The 16,563-nt window shown below is 46.1% G+C and overlaps 1 protein-coding gene and 1 long non-coding RNA gene across 2 annotated transcripts in view; one reads left to right on the top strand and one right to left on the bottom strand.

Moving 5' to 3' along the window:
* Window positions 1–5,715: 5,715 nt before the first annotated feature.
* LOC137209228 (uncharacterized) lies at window positions 5,716–14,901 on the bottom strand. Its single transcript, XR_010935953.1, has 2 exons — window positions 14,609–14,901; window positions 5,716–13,342 (listed from the first exon to the last, which is right to left on the bottom strand). It is a non-coding gene; the product is annotated as an uncharacterized lncRNA (long non-coding RNA).
* The window catches only part of CHST3 (carbohydrate sulfotransferase 3), a 41,352-nt gene continuing 38,407 nt past the window's right edge, over window positions 13,619–16,563 (top strand). The window contains exon 1 of the mRNA XM_067710638.1: window positions 13,619–14,338. The gene's annotated coding sequence lies outside the window, so the exon portion shown is untranslated. The remainder of the gene's footprint in view (window positions 14,339–16,563) is intronic.

Raw genomic sequence — 16,563 nt, 5'->3', positions numbered from 1 at the left:
TTCACATTTCCTGAAATACGTCAGTATATTGTCTTGTGACATAAATCATTGCTGTTTAAAAGTCAGATGACAACTTGTTTTTCTTTCCTTTATAAGTGATTTGCAGATGTAGAGAACAAATGTATGGACACCAAGGGAGGAAAGTGGCGAGGGGGCGGGTGGTGGTGTGATGAACTGGGGGATTGGGATTGACATGTATACACTAATATGTATGAAATGGATAACTAATAAGAACCTGCTGCATAAAAAAATAAATTAAATTCAAAAAAAAAAGTGATTTGTCTTTTTGCTTTTATTCTTTTTTTTTTTTTTTCCTTTAAAGCCCAACAGTTTTCCTAGACATAAGTCTCAGGGTTGACTCACCCAGGTATACAGATGCTTCTTCCAGATGAAATTTCAGGCCATGCTCTCTGTAAGGAACATCTCCTTGAATTATAGTTTTTAGTACTTTTTCTGTTCCACTGTTTTGCTTTTCTTCAGGGTTCTTCATGGATTCCTATTACATGTATGTTCACTCTTCCTTTTCTATATTTTCTCTGTTCTATCACTCTCGAATCTTTTTATCTCTTTATCTCGCTTTTAAAATGCCTTCCCTTCTATCTTAGTTTTCTTTGAAAATATTCTCTATTATGGTTATTCTCTCTTCTGTTCCTTTTCATTTCATCTTCGTTTCTGAAATGGTTTCTTGTTCTATATAGTTAGTTATTTTCTGACTTTATCATCATTCTTTTCAAAACTTTCTTCTTTTTTCCCTAATCACCTGACTTCTGAGCTCATCCAATTTTGATTTATATAGTTTCATAATTTCTATCATTTAAAATTTTTCTCTAATTTTTTGGGAAATGTTTTCATCTCCTCTGTGGACATGTTTTCCTGGCATGCTTTTATTATTTGTAGGAATGTTATTTTGCAACTCATTCTCCGTTTTCTCATAATTTTACACAGGATTCAACCTTGATGCTTTTCTGATGCTCCTTTTTAAAGTAAAGTGAATTTTCCAGTATTTTTAGGGGACATCAGGTGAGTAAGGATAGTTTTCTAACTTCACAGGTCTTGAGCTCCTCATTCTGTTGAGTTTACAAAGTGATTGTTCTAATTACTATTGCTGCATAACAAATCACCCCAAATTTAGCGTATAAAACCACAACCATTTTATTGTGTTCACAGTTTCTGTGGGCCAGACATTCAGAAAGAATACGGTCAGGATGGCATGTCTCTACATCGTAATGCCTGGTGTCACAGCTGGAAGACTGAGTGGAGATGACTTGAAAGTGTTGGGGCCATCTGACAGCTCCTTCACTCATATGTCTGGTGCTGGATGCTGGCTGTCTGCTAGAACACCTACCTGTGATCTCTTCATGTGGCTTGTTGGGCTTCCTCACAGCATGGTGGTTGATTTCCATGAGTGAACATTTTAAGAAAGAAGGTGGACATACATGGCATTTGGACAGTCTTGAAAGCCACATGGCCTCTACTTCCACAGTACTCTCTGTGTCAAGACAGTCACAAAGTTCCAGCCAGGTACATAGGTCCCACAATTAAAGGGACAAAAGTCAAGGCCACATTGTAAGAAGGGCATATGGGGGACTTCCCTGGTGGTGCAGTGGTTAAGACTCCGCACTCCCAATGCAGGGGACCTGGGTTCGATCCCTGATCAGGGAACTAGATCCCACATGCATGCCACAACTAAGGAGTCTGCATGCCGCAACTAAGGAGCTCACGAGCCACAACTAAGGAGCCCACCTGCCACAACTAAGACCCAGTACGACCAAATAAATAAATAAATATTAAAAAAAAAAGAAGGGGGTTTTCCTCGTGGCGCAGTGGTTAAGAATCCGCCTGCCAACAGTTTCAAGCCCTGGTCCAGGAAGATCTCACATGCCATGGAGCAACTAAGCCCACGCGCCACAACTACTAAGCCCACATGCCGCAACTACTGAAGCCCGTGCTCCTAGAGCCCATGCTCTGCAACAAGAGAAGCCACCACAATGAGAAGCCTGTGTGCACCGCAACGAAGAGCAGCCCCTGCTCGCCGCAACTAGAGAAAGCCCGCACGCAGCAATGAAGACCCAATGCAGCCAAAGATAAATTATAATTTAAAAGAAAAAATAAGGCCATGTGGGATGAGGACGTAATTTTTGCAGCCATCTTCAGAAAATAAAATCTGCCTCGGTGATTTATATATATGTTTGTGTGTATGTATAATATATATGTATGTACACACACACATGATTTTGTACTTCTTGAGATCCCTTGATCCTCCATCCTCCAACCCCACGTTTGCCTGGAGCTTTTCTTTCTTTGTCCCTAGTGTGCCTGTCCTGATTAGTTTGTAGTCTACTCTCCAAGTCCCAGTGCGGGACTTTGTCATTAAAAAGAGCTCCAGTCTATTAGTTTCAGGAGTGTATAGGGGAAGCAAAAGTGAGTTTATGGGACCCAGATGGCTCTAGCACTGTTAGACCTCACTGTACAGTGGTTCCCTGGCACTTATCTACAAATTGGGTACTGCAGAAGTATTTTCTAGTTTTAGCTGCTTTTGAATTGGCCTTCCATGCTTTTGAGTAGAAGTTGGTGATTTGGGAATTTAACTGTTCTCAGGACCATCAGAAGCCCAGGTGTCTTCCTTCTGCTTTCTCCTACACAGAAACCAGTATCACAAGAGTCTAGTAACTATGGTTTGTCCCCACTCAATTGGTATTTTGAGTTTGTGGGTTTAATTTGTCACCCAGTTTTGTTGTAGAAATTGTCTGTGGCTCTTCTGATGTTTTTATTCTAGTTAGGTTTTTTTTGGGGGGGTGGGGGGCCATATTAGTCTGTTAGGTCTGTCATAACAAAATACCACAGGCCGGGTGGCTCAAACAACAGAAATTTATTTTCTCACAGTTTGGGAGGCTAAGTCCAAGATCAAGGTGCTGTCAGTGTTGGTTTCTGGTGAGACCTTTCTTCTTGGCTTATACAGCAACCTTCTCACTGTGTCCTCACGTGGCCTTTCCTCTGTGAGCATGTGGAGAGAGGGAGTGAGATCTCTGGTGTCTCTTCCTCTTCTAAAGACAACCATCCTGTCAGATTAGACCCCTTATGAACTCAATGACCTTTAATTATATACTTTAAGGCCCTATCTCCAAATACAGTCACTTTGGGGGTTAGAGCTTCAACATACGGATTTTGGGAGGACAGTGTTCAGTCCATAACAGGGGGAACTTGGGGAGAGGCTAGAACTACATTCTGCCATCTTCCCAGAATGAGAGAGGCTTTGGCTGTAGCCCGTACAGGCCAGTGACCCAGGAGAGGGAGTGGAGTGGAGGAGCGTGGGGAGTGCTCTGGAGGTGAAGGGAAGATGACATCCAGCACTTGACAAAGGCCTTCCGTGGCTGGAGTCCTGCCTACGTCTGCCTCTCGTCAACTCCTGACGCGTGCTGCCCTCCCCAGCATGCTCCAAGGACAGCAGGCAGCTTCTCGAGTTCCTGGCTTACACCGTCCTGCTCCAGGTCCCCTTGCCTTCGCACCCACAGTTGTGACTGCCCGTAAAGCCCTTCCTTGCTTCCCTGCCGCTTCTCTCCAGTTCAGTCAAGAGCCGCTATTTATTTTATCCTTTAGCATTTACCTTGGGCGTCTCCTCTCTAGAAAATCTTCTTAGCTGTCTAGCTTGCTGCAGGGACCCACCATCTCCATGCTCCCAAGCTGTGCGTTCATGCACACACACGTACACACCACACACATGCACACGCATGCACAGTCCCATGCCACCCACAGATGCCTCCTCACTGCACGTCCCTCAATTGTGTCTTTACGAGCACCTCCGCCACTAGACGGTGAGCCCCCTGAGGGCAAGGCCTGTGTCTTGTCACCTGCAGCACACTGGATCCCTGCTCTCAATTCACTCCCTCATCACAGAATTCTCTATCTATGCCATCACCGTGGCTTCATGGTGGGTAAAAGAGACCTCTCCACCTTCACACCTTTAGGTTGGGCATGGGATTTGTTCTGGCCAATGATGTTGCAGAGGCTTTGGTTTGGTGGTTTGGTTTGTCTCTTGTGTTCCTGTGATCTCCCTCGAGAAGCACATGCTCCAGGATAGCCACTGGTCCATGTAGAATGTGGGGACGTGAAGATTAGACCTGAACCCAACCCAAAGGCTGGACCCAAGCCCAGCCAACCTGTGGCCTGAAACAGAAATCCCTGCTGACCCCCGACCTACCTAGGAATGAGGAAAATAAATACTTGTCATTGGGAGCCACTGAGATTTGCAGGATGTTTGTTTTGCAGACTTATTGCAGCAACAGCTGACAAAGACAACATGCATCCTACTGTTCCCAGGCCCAGCACAATCCTGGGCCAAAAAATGTTTGTTGAATAAAGAAGCGAAGCCAGGGACTTCCCTGGTGGCGCAATGGCTGAGAATCCGCCTGCCAATGCAGGGGACACGGGTTCAAGCTCTGGTCCGGGAAGATCCCAAATGCCACAGAGCAACTAAGCCCATGTGCCACAACTACTGAAGCCCGCGCACCTAAAGCCCGTGCTCCACAACAAGAGACGCCACCGCAATGAGAAGCCCACGCACCGTAATGAAGAGCAGCCCCCGCTCACCGCAACTAGAGAAAGCCCACGCGCAGCAACAAAGACCCAACGCAGCCAAAAATTTAAAAATTAAATTTAAAAAAAAGATTTAAAAAATAAAATAAAAAAGAAGCAAATACATCCTTTGATCCAATACCTTTGCAGTATGAGTCAGTTCAAGTCACCGCACCTTCTGAGACCTCTGCTACCTACTCTTTGCAAAGGGGATAATAATGGTTTCTTTGTAGGGCTGCTGTCAGGTGTCAATGAAATGATGTAGGTAAAGCTCCTGGCACTTTGTGCCCCCAAAGTGCCATTTTTCTTCCTCCCTCTTCACTCCCTGACATCTTTAAGTGAGCTCTCAGGTTACAATGATGGGGGCCCAAGAAGCTGAGTGGGGAGAGGGAAGAGCTTACTCTAGGGTCTTGGGCCTCGGGCCCTTTAACTCCAGCTGGGGAAGCCTCTTTATATTCTTCCCCTTCCCCTCTTCCTTTGCCCCCAGGATTTTTCCCTGAGTCACTGCCAACTAGCTCTTCCTGGCCCGGAGAAGGGGATTTGCACCAGATCCTAAGAACGGCTCAACAATCCCTTGGCAGCATGCAGCTGGGCTGCCTTGGGCCAGGCAGCTTACACTTCCTCTCTCTTCTCGGAAGGTAGCCACTATGTAAGAGGCCTGACTACTCTGAAACCACCATGCTGTGAGGGAGCCCAAGCTAGCCACGTGGGGAGAGAGAGGCCATGTTGAGAAGCACGGACGTGCCACACATGGGAGTGAAGCCTCTTGGACTTTCCAGCCCAGGCCACCCCAATTACCAGCTAAGCACCACAGGGTGAGTGACCTCGGTTGATGCCACGTAGAGCAGAGGAGCCTTCCAGACGAATCCAGTCAACCCACAAGACCGTGAGAAATAACACACTTTGGTTGCTTTGAGTCATTAAGTTTTGAGGTGGTTTGTTACACAACAGATAAGCTCATAACTAAACGAAACTCTTTCTCTATAATACGTTATATCTAATATGTATAATATATATTATTATTTGCACCCATGAACCCTTTGAGAGGAAGTGGCAGAAATCATGACCCTAAGTATTTCTGTGTGTATCTCTAATGAACCAAGTATCATCTTACAGAACAGTACAGTTAGCAAACTCGAGAAATTTCATCTTGACACAATATTATTATTCATTCTGTCCCTATTCATATCGGGTCAATTATCAAAATACTGTCTTTCATAGTGATTTTTTTTTTCGGTTCCAGAATCCAGTTCAGGATTACACATGACATTCAGTGGTTGTATTACTTGTAAGTCGTTGCATAACAAGTCGCCCCAAAACTCAGTGGCTTAAAGCAGCAACCTTTATCATCTCACAGTTTCTGTGGGTCAAGAATCTGGATGCGGCCTCGCTGGGCTCCTTGGCTCAAGGCTGCAGTCGAGGTGCGTCAGCCAGGGCTGCAGTGATCTCAAGGTTCAACTGGGGCAGAATCTGCTTCCAGGCTCATTCAGGAATTGCTGGCAGATTCAGTGACATCAGGCCCAAAGGCCTCGGTTCCTTGAAACACGGGCCTCTCCATAGGGTAGATCACAATCTGAAAATTTGCTTCATCAGACCAAGCACGCTGAGATGAACCAGAGAGGGAATGCTAGCAAGACAGAAGTCACAGTCTTTTGTAATCTAAACACAGACTTTTGGGTTCTCAGAAGTGACATTCCATCACCTTTGCTGTACTCTATTATTAGAAGCAAGTCACCAACACGGAAGCAACCTAAGTGTCCATCAACAGATGAATGGATAAAGAAGATATGATATATTTATACAACGTAATATTACTCAGCCATAAAAAAGCATTAAATATTGCCATTTGCAGTAACATGGCTGGACCTAGAGATTATCATACTAAGTGAAGTAAGTCAGACGGAAAAAGACAAACGTTATATGATATCACTTATATGTGGAATCTACAAAATAACACAAATGAACTTATTGACAAAACAGAAACAGTAAACAAACTTATGGTTACAAAAGGGGAAAGGCATGGGGGAGGGATAAGTTAGGAGCATGGAATTAACAGATATACACCACTATATATAAAATAGATAAACAACAAGGATTTACTATATAGCACAGGGAACTATATTCAGTATCTTGTAATAACCTATAATGGAAAAGAGTCTGAAAAAAAATAACTGAATCACTTTGCTATATACCTGAAACTAATACAATATTGTAAATCAACTATACTTCAATAAAAAAAAAGAAGAAGAAGCAAGTCACCAGGTCCAGGCACACTCAAGGAGAGGTGATGACATCAAAGAGGGGGTGTAATTGGGGACCATCTTAGAAGCATGCCTGCCACAGTGCTCATGCCTCTTTAATCTCTTCCAACCCGGAATGGTTTCTTAGCCTCTTCCTTTGTCTTTCGTGTCATTTGACATTTTAAACATTACAGGCTAACTGTTTTGTAGATGTCCCTCAGTTTGGGTTTGTTTGATGTTTCCTCATGATTAGACTGAGGTGATTTTTTTCTTTTTTTGGCAGGAATAATTCATACATCGTGTCCATCCCAGCACATCACAACAGGAGGCACATGATGTCAGTGTGTCCCATCATTTGTGACCTCAGCTTGTGTCAATGTCGATAAAAAAATTAGTCAACAGTCAATCTAAGAAAGAAATGGAAAATTTTAATTGAGCCAACCTGGGGATTATAATCTGGGAGACAGTCCTTCAGACAGCTCTGAGAACTGTTCCAAAGAGGTAAGCGGGGAGGCTAGTATATATGTGAGTTTGGTGAAGGGGTACGTGCAACCAAGCACACATCTCAGTAGAAAGTTACTATTATTCAGATGAACAGATATCTTAGTTAATGGCTTTAGTGCTTTTCTAAGTCTGGGAAAATGCAAGAAGCTGAGTTCATAAAATTTTTCCCGAAAATATCCAATTATCTGAGGGCCGGTTCTGTCAGTTTTCCTAGAGCACAAAGTGCTTCATCCTGATCCCTGAACCCATTTCAAGGTGTATGTAAGTCAGCGACTGCAGTGGCTAACAACTTGATTCTCATAGAACTGGATGGTGGGCAACATTCTTTGTATTACAATCTCCTTCCTTTCAGCCTTAATTTCGACCAAGGTTTGGGAGGCATTTCGTGACCGATTTGTCCCACGGCCTCAGGAATGCTCATTCTTAGGTCAGGAGAAGATTTTGTTGATAGGCCACTCGACATGCTATTATCGGACTAGGCCCTGTTAACAGTAGCCAAAAGCCTCTAGATCCCCTGTCTTACTAGTCTGTTATGGTCCAGAAAATGGTACCCTCTTGTTGTTTCTTCCCATATCTAGAGTTACAGTATTACAATCATTGATCTTAGAGGACGATATATTTGCTCAACTGTTTCAAGTTGCCTAGTCATCGTTATTTTTTTAAATAAATGTATTTACTTATTCATTTATTTAATTTTTGGCTGCATTGGGTCTTCGCTGCTGCACGCGGGTTTTCTCTAGTTGCTGAGAGCGGGGGCTACACTTCGTTGCGGTACGCGGGCTTCTCATTGCGGTGGCTTCTCTTGTTTCAGAGCACGGGCTCTAGGCGCGTGGGCTTCAGTAGCTGTGGCACACAGGCTTCAGTAGTTGTGGCTTGCGGGCTCTAGAGTGTAGGCTCAGTAGTTGTGGCGCACGGGCTTAGTTGCTCCGCGGCATGTGGGATCTTCCCAGACCAGGGCTTGAACCCGTATCCCCTGCATTGACAGGCGGATTCTTAACCACTGCGCCACCAGGGAAGCCCCCGTCATCATTATTTTTATCAGAGGCTGTCACGTATGTGGTAATGAGAGAATAATAATCTTGTAAAATAGGCAGAATAGAAGTAATACAGCTAGTAACATTAATAAGGTCATAAGTAAGTATTCAAGCTAAGAACTTCCATTAGATGCAGCCCAGTATCTCCCCAGGTTGTCTGACCAGTCTGTTCTGCACCAATCGATATCTTTAATGGAAATGTTATATTGGCTTTGTATATAAAGTTCACCAAAGATATCTGCACAGACAAAGGGAGTGGTGGGTCATCGTGACCCTTTACAAGATTGAGAAGGGAATGGTGTCATCTAAGGAGTTACATGGCTGGTGTCAGAAGGAGAAAACTTTATCTTTCTGATTGAGCAGGTATTTCTGCCATTGGGGAGGTCTAGTTAACACATAATGGAGATGCACAAAGGTGCTAGAGGGGAGAGAGGAGGCCAAGGGACAGAGAAAGTTTTCTGTTTAAATTTTTCTTGTCTTGCCTTTAAAGTGTGAATTTTTATTTCATCACTTGGATCACTTGGTTAAAATGGTGCTCAGGCTCCCACATTCTTAACCATCTTGCAATTCTGCCTCTGGCCTGGAAAGTTCTTTCAATTTTTTCTTTCAAAAAAAAAAAAAAACCAAAAACCTGAGACCAATTCTCTTGGCAGAGCAACTGTGGGAAGAGGTAGAGCCTGGAAACTATTTTAGGATGAAAGTTCTCAATGTCCTGGATCGGACCCTTACTCTCTACCTCTCATTGGCACCCAAGATACCCTCACCGAAGGCCCAAGTAGTGGCTGGCATGCTTGAGGAGAGAATACCCTTTTACACCTATGTTTCTTTCAATTGCTGGTCCCTTTACTTAGAAAGCCATGGCTCACTGCTACCTTCTTTCCTATCTGCAGAACTTCAGCTCATCTCTTCAGCCCAGGCCTGGGGTCTTCAGCTCCAGGAATAAGGCTGCTACACTGCACAGTCCCAGGGGCCAACAGTCACATCACATTCCACATGCCTGGTGCCCCTGGAGTTGTGCAAGCCTGTGGTCTTGCTCTGGAGACACCTATCCCCATCCCCAGCCCTAGCCTCACCTCACACAGCACACTGATTCACTAGTGCTTGTTCAGACATAGGTCTGTCTTCTCTAATCAGAAGGTGAGACTAGGCTTGTTTACCTCTATGGGCCCCCATATCCAATATGTGTTCAACAAGCATTGGGTGAACACAGGAATTCCTCAGTGACTATTCAGGTGCACCCTCCCCACCTCTGACCAACATCAGTAGCACAGAGTCTCATTCTCTACAGTCTGGTGGTGACACGGTCTAAGTTTCCACCTTTGTATCCCCTGAAGGGGCATCACAAAGTTCTGGCGATAAAATTCCAGATTCCGTATGTCCCGCAGGAAGGCCTCCCTTGTAAGACCAGCAGGTGCAGTTAAAGGTAGCTTCTTGACAAATTTGTGAGGCTGAAATGGAGGCCCTCCCTTCTAAGAAGAGGGGATAGGGTCTGGAGAAACCCATGTGTCAAGATACTGACTCTAAAAACAAGTTGGAGAGCCTGCAGACTGACTCCGGGGCAGAGGCCGGGCCCCTGTGATGTGAGGCGAGAGCAACCAGGGTGGCTGCAGCTGCAGAGGGAGGGGTTCCGGGAGCTTACCCAGGAAGTGAGCTGGGGTCTCAATTCTCACCAAATTCCTGGTCCCCTATTGCAGGTCGCTGTTAATAACAGAAGGGAAGCACCCAGTTGGGTTTTTCTGCTGTAAGAGATACCAAGGTCTCATCTCATAGCCTTCAGTACCTTGCCCAGGCCCCCTCTAGCTGGCAGCTGGTTGAAGCTTTGGATGCTCTGGTCCTAGGTAATGAACAGGGTCCTCTGACTTCTTGCACCTGTGAGGACCTGCTCGTGGGTCATTCTCAATCCTCTTTGGATTTCTCATCTACAGATGTTGAGAATGACAGGTGCCAAGTGCAGATGTTGAGGGTTTTGATTTTTTGTTTGTGTTCCAATTCCAAGTCCTTTCCCACGCTAGCCTTGTACCCCAGAGGTGGCTCTGCCCAGCAGGACACTGCACCAGGCGCGGGAGGTATCACGCTTGGTCAGATAGGACCATAGGGCACTGGTCAGATAGGACCATAGGGCTTGGTCAGATAGGACCATAGGCAACAATACTTATTCATTTAACCAAAGTGACAATAAAAGATTTCAAAAGCAAATACAGAACATTTTAAATTACTTAAAAGCTTGGAAAGAAACTTACAATCTGTTATCAAAAGCAGCTCAACAGTCCAAAAAAACTTTGTTCTCTTCATAGACAGAGAAAACCCAGGTTTTACACCATCTTACCTTTAATATTAAAATTCATTTACTCAATTAAACTCATTCTAATCTTCGTTAGTCCTGACTACACATAGAATTCCTTTCTAAAGACCTTTCCCTCTTGCAAAGCTTCCACAACTTTCTATACCCATATTAATTTGTCCCATATTTTCTTTCCCATTTAGAAATAACCAGTTTTAGGACCAAATTACTTTCTCTCTCTTAAAAAAATGAATTTCCATTTCTTATACCTTCTTTTCCTTGCATACAAAGGTGTTTTCTTATTAAATTTTAGTTTTAATTAAATATATTAATTAGAATTCTCAACTCTTGAAAACCTTAATTTCTAGTGAAAACTAAGAAATAAGCAACTATGAACTGTCTTTTGCATTAGCACTCTGTAGATTAGCAAACTTGTAAAATATTCAATAAACTTCCATCGTTTAATTTAATTTAGCAAAACTCTAAAGTTTCAAGTTACCAAATATCTGAAGAAACTACTTTTAAGTAGACAGTCATAAAACATAATTATTCTTAAAGAGTTCTCCTTTAAAAAAAAACTTATCTCATTTACATTTAATTTACTTTAAAAAATTTCATCGGGCTTCCCTGGTGGCGCAGTGGTTGAGAGTCCGCCTGCCGATGCAGGGGACACGGGTTCGTGCCCCGGTCCGGGAAGATCCCACATGTGGAGCAGCTGGGCCCGTGAGCCATGGCCGCTGGGCCTGCGTGTCCGGAACCTGTGCTCCGCAACGGGAGAGGCCGCAGCAGTGAGAGGCCCGTGTAGCGCAAAAAAAAAAAAAAAAAAAAAAATTTCATCATACCAAGTTATTTTTCTTGTTGACAAATTCTGCAACAGATATAATAAGATCTTATTTAACCTCCAGTAAACCTAGGTACAATAAAAATATCATACTTAATGTTGATGGCTCCAAGGACATGTCTGATTAATTAAACCAGCAAAAATGAACTTTAATGCCCAAAGTTAATTTAATACTGAATATTTCCCAGTTCACATAAACCTGAAATTTCTTTGGTTTAGTTTCTTGTGTATTCCTTTTTAATAATTTTTTTTAATTAATTTATTTATTTTTGACTGCGTTGGGCCTTCGCTGCTGTGCGGGCTTTCTCTAGTTGCAGCGAGTGGGGGCTACTCTTTGTTGCGGTGCACGGGCTTCTCATCGTGGTGGCTTCTTTTGTTGCAGAGCACAGGCTCTAGTTGCACGGGCTTCAGTAGTTGTGGCTTGTGGGCTCTAGAGCACAGGCTCAGTAGTTGTGGCACACGTTCTTAGATGCTCTACGGCATGTGGGATCTTCCCGGACGAGGGCTCGAACCCATGTCCCCCGCACTGGCAGGCGGATTCTTAACCACTGAGCCACCAGGGAAGTCGCAAGAAATTAATTTTGTTAATAAGGTCTGGAAGTTGAGACATATCATATGTATAATGTACACACAGACATATAGGCAGATACAACTAGAGACCTCATAGCTTCATTTTAACTTAGTCATGAATCAGGTATTACAATATAAAACTCACTAGTTTATAAATAACAGTTGGAATAAGTTAAGTTTAAAAAGGCCTCTTCCCTCCACCCCCCCATTTTTCCTCTCAGTCTCAGGAATTGGAGATGCCTAGATAAGACAGGAGTTCCTGAGAGCCCTGGTAGAACATTTACAGCTCAAGGCACAGGGAGAGAAAAGCAAGTTCCTCCTAGAACCTGCTCTCTTAGGGTCAGAATTCTGAAAAGATGTTTTATCAAGCTGGCAAAACTAGTTATGGATTATCAAATGAGCCTAATCTTGGGCATTTTTCTCCAGAGTCTAAAGAATACTGTGATTACACAGTGTTACCAAAAAAAAAAAGAAAAAATCATCTTTTTGGCTTTAGTCATGGTACCAGAACAAAAGGTGGTCCAATTTTGTAGGATGCATCCTAAAGGGCTATTTTTAGGAACTGAACTTTTGTTTAATGTTTAATGTCCACCAAGTAAAATAGTGTACCTTCTTTAGCACAAATACACACGCACAAACACACACACACAGAGATAAAAGACAAACCAATTCCAAAAGGCTAACTTTGATACACTAGCATAAAAGCCTACACACAAAGAATTTCATGTCATTTTCCTTCCGTTTTACAAAAACAGTTCCAGTTGATGGTCTCTTCATGGTGGACAAAATTGTTATCGAACCGAACTCGGGTCTGCTTGCCAAACAAGCAGCATAGCCAATATACTACAGCAGGTTGTGGTGAAGTAAAGTACAGGGTTTATTTGCAAGGCACCCATCAAGGAAGTGGGAGACATGCCTCAGATCCGCTCCACTTGCTCTTTGAGTGAGGGGGTTTTATAAAGGGGAAGAACAAAGAGGCTGGGATTAATCATCTTGGGACATTTCCGTGACATTTTTTAACCTCTCTTTAAACTGAAGTATAGTTAATTTATAATATTGTGTTAGTTTCAGGTATACAGCAAAGTGATTCAGTTATACATATATATGTGTATATATATGTACATACACATATATATTCTTTTTCAGATTCTTTTCCATTATAGGTTATTACAAGATATTGACTAGAGTTCTTATATTGTGCTTTCTGTGACATTCAGGTTCCGGGACTCAGGATGTCTCTGGTTTAGGATTCTCTGGCCAGGTGGTCCAGGCCTCAGGGGGTCTGTTAACGTACCTTGCCCTGGAGAGACAACCTGAGTTTGTACATTAATGATACCTGTAATAGCAACTTTAGTACGTTAATAGTGTAATTCACACCAGCAACCTTAGTACATTAACCATGTTCTCAACAGCAGCAATTTTGGTCAACTGACTCTGGTTGACTAGTGTTCAGTTAGCACAGGATTGAAGTCAGAGGGGACAAGAAAGGGCATAAAGTTTTGGATAGACACATTAATCATAAACTCCTAAGGGAACTCAGGTTTTAGAAAGACTCCGTTTCAATAGGATGGGAGGCCGGAAGGACTTGAGGGGCTCTGGCACAGTGAAGCCACGGGGATCTCCAGGCCACCTCCCTTCCAACCCTCCCTCGCCCCTCCCGACCCAGGAGGGGAGCTCTTCTCAGCGTCTCTGAAAGCGGGTAGGGATCCCAGTGGCTTCAAGAGAGTCCCAGGGGACAGGCGGGCGGAGGCGCAGCGCTGGGAACAAAGGCCCACAGAGGGGTCCTGCAGCGCGCAGCTCCCCAGGGGCTGGGGCGACGGCGGCCCGCTCCCCCTCAGCTCCTCCCTCTCCTTCCCTGCTTCCACCCGGAGGCCCGTCGCGCAGCCCGAGCTGCGGCAACTTCGCCAGCGGTTCCCAAGTTGCCGGGGGCGCAGGGGTGGGAGCTGGGTGGGGTGAGGGAGAAAAGGAGGAGGAGGAGGGCTCCCCGGGCGCCTTGGACGCAGTTCAGGAATCCGCCGCCACTGCCGGCCGCTCGCGGACTCGGGCCGAACGGGGAAGGCGCCAGGCAGGACCGCTCGCTCGCTGCGCAGGACGGCGCCCTCCTGGCGCCGCTTCCCGCCCACCGTGCGAACCCGCGGGGCCGAGCCTCCTTCCCTCCCCGCCGCCGTCCCCGGCCGAAGCCGCTTCTGCCTGGTCCTGCCGAGAGGAGGGCAAAGTTGCGGGCGGATGCTGCCCGCGCCGGACCCCTGCCTCGGAAAGTCGGATCCGCCCCCGCTGGAGGAGGCTCGGTGGCGGGGTAAGTAGGGCACCGGCATCTCGGAACCGCCTCTGGGCCCGGGAGATGGCCCAGCGGTGCGCACCCCACCATCCCCGATCGGGCGCGCGCGCCAAACTTTGGAGGGAGAGGGGGCGAAACCGAAGGTGGGAGAGGGAGTTCTCGGCGCGGGGAAAACTCAGCGCAGGCACCCACACCTCCAGACCCACTGCACCCAGATTCACAACTGCCACATACGCACAGCTCATCACCCATCGAGCCACAGACACACGCACACGCTTCAGACCGAACCGTGCAATTCCGGAAGTGCGGGCGTTCGGATCTTTAGACCAAGCATGTCCTCCAGCCTCAAATAAATCCACTGTCTTTGTCTGCTGGCCCTGCAGCCCCACAGTGAGGTGTCCCCAAAGCGAGACGGGCAGGAGAGGGGCTGCCTTGTCTTTGAAAAGTCGTGGCCGGGACCTCGAGGCTGAGAAGTGGGGAGGGGAAATCAGACATTTCAGTCAGCTCTCCGGGTTCATCAGGAGCGAGTTTGGCGTGGAAACTCGGTGTCTGGGTGATGTGTCTGGGTGTGCGCAGCCCTTCCGGAGGCGAGGCCGGGAGAAAGGAGGGAGTGACTCATAAACTCAGACCAGGCGTGTTAGGGTCTGTGAGCAGAGTAGAAAAGGCTGGCAGGCGGTGCTGCCCTGGACAGCTGGGTGGTGGCAGTGACAGGGCCTGCGAGGGAAGCACAGACCCTTCCCCCTAGCGGATGTGCTTCCTCAGAGAGACTTCCAGGGGGGGTGGGCTGAGGAGATTCCAGCCCTGGGTGTGTATATGTAAAACGAGGTAGGGGATGTTTAACACTCCAAGGTCATGGAGAAAGCAGGGCAGTCCTGAAGCCATATTTATTTTCATTGCACCTGAAGTTGTGTCTGTTTTCGGATGCCCTTGGTGTCCAGGGCTCCAGGATGTTTCAAAGGTTGTCCTGGATCTAGTACAGTGCCTAGCATTGTTGGTACTCGATAAATAGTTGTTTGATGAGTGATGACACCAATAATTCATATATGTTAAGGACACTCTATGAGCCAAGCCAGGTGGCCTCGGCTAGGTTGGAATTGGTCTATCTGCAGAGGAGGGGGCCCTGAGTGGTTCCAGGGAGCCCTGCCTGATCTGTTTAGCCCAAGCAGCAGGTTCTGTTGTGCGCTGTGGGCTGGCACTGGGGACTTGAGTCTTAGCATTGGCCTCTGCTTCCCTAAGAGGGGCAGTAAGAAAGTCTCCATTTTTGCATCTGGCTAAGCTGGCAGTGTCGTGGCGTGTTCTTCCTGGCTCCTACTGGCCTGGAAGGAGATGGGTCTCATGAAGGGTCTAGGAGCTGTGTCCTCCAGCAGTGGCTTGGCTCTGTGGTGGCAGCAGGTAGAGGGGCAATCACAGTCCCTGTACTGAGTATTGGGTGGGTTCCTCTGCACCAGCTGGCATGAGCTTCCCAGAGGAGTGGAAACATCTCGTGTTCCTGGAACTGGGATTGCAAGCAGTCCTGAGAATGATTCCCTACCTTCATGGAATTGGGAACATGCCAGGATGTGGTGCAACTTGGCCATGTAATCACAAAGAAATGTGTCATTCCCCCACCCCACCCCTGGCCCTTTGTGACTAGGTTTGGTGTGCATGTGAAGCTTCTAAGTGGTCTGAATCCTGAAATTAGCAAAGTGTGTAGGCAGCACCCAGGATTGTGGCCCCAGATGAGCGAGAGGGTGATCTGGGCTTGGCCACCCCCAATTTCAGGTGGAACACTGCAGCCAATCCCTTCCCAATATCACCTTTCCACCTTATTTATGTCTTCTGTGAATCAAGAGCTCTACGTTATCTCATCAAGACCTCATATCCCTATGAAGTTAGCGTTTTGTCACCATTTTACAGATTAGGAGACTGAGGTTCAGAAAGGTTAAGTAATTTTTGGGGGGTCACACAGCTGGTGAGGGACAAAGCCAGGATTTGAAACTGGACAGTCTGACTCTGGAACCCATGCTGTTTCCACCATGCCCAGCTGTCTCTAAGGTCCCTAACTGGTTCTCCATAGCAACAAGGAAGCAACGCTGATGCACTTACTGGGTCCTGGGGCCCCTGACTACAGTCCTCTTTTTACACACACTCTGCCTAGCCTGGGTTACACCATGGGTCATGGAAATCGAAGGCTGGGTGGCACCAGGCTGCTAGAGCCTTCCATGTGGATCTGGAGTCAGAAAACGATGGGGGTTTGGGAGTGA

The sequence above is a fragment of the Pseudorca crassidens genome, chromosome 16, assembly GCF_039906515.1.
Source record: "Pseudorca crassidens isolate mPseCra1 chromosome 16, mPseCra1.hap1, whole genome shotgun sequence".
NCBI classification, from domain to species: domain Eukaryota; kingdom Metazoa; phylum Chordata; class Mammalia; order Artiodactyla; family Delphinidae; genus Pseudorca; species Pseudorca crassidens.
Note: the sequence above shows the minus strand (reverse complement) of the source record. Positions and strands in the feature narration are given on the sequence as shown.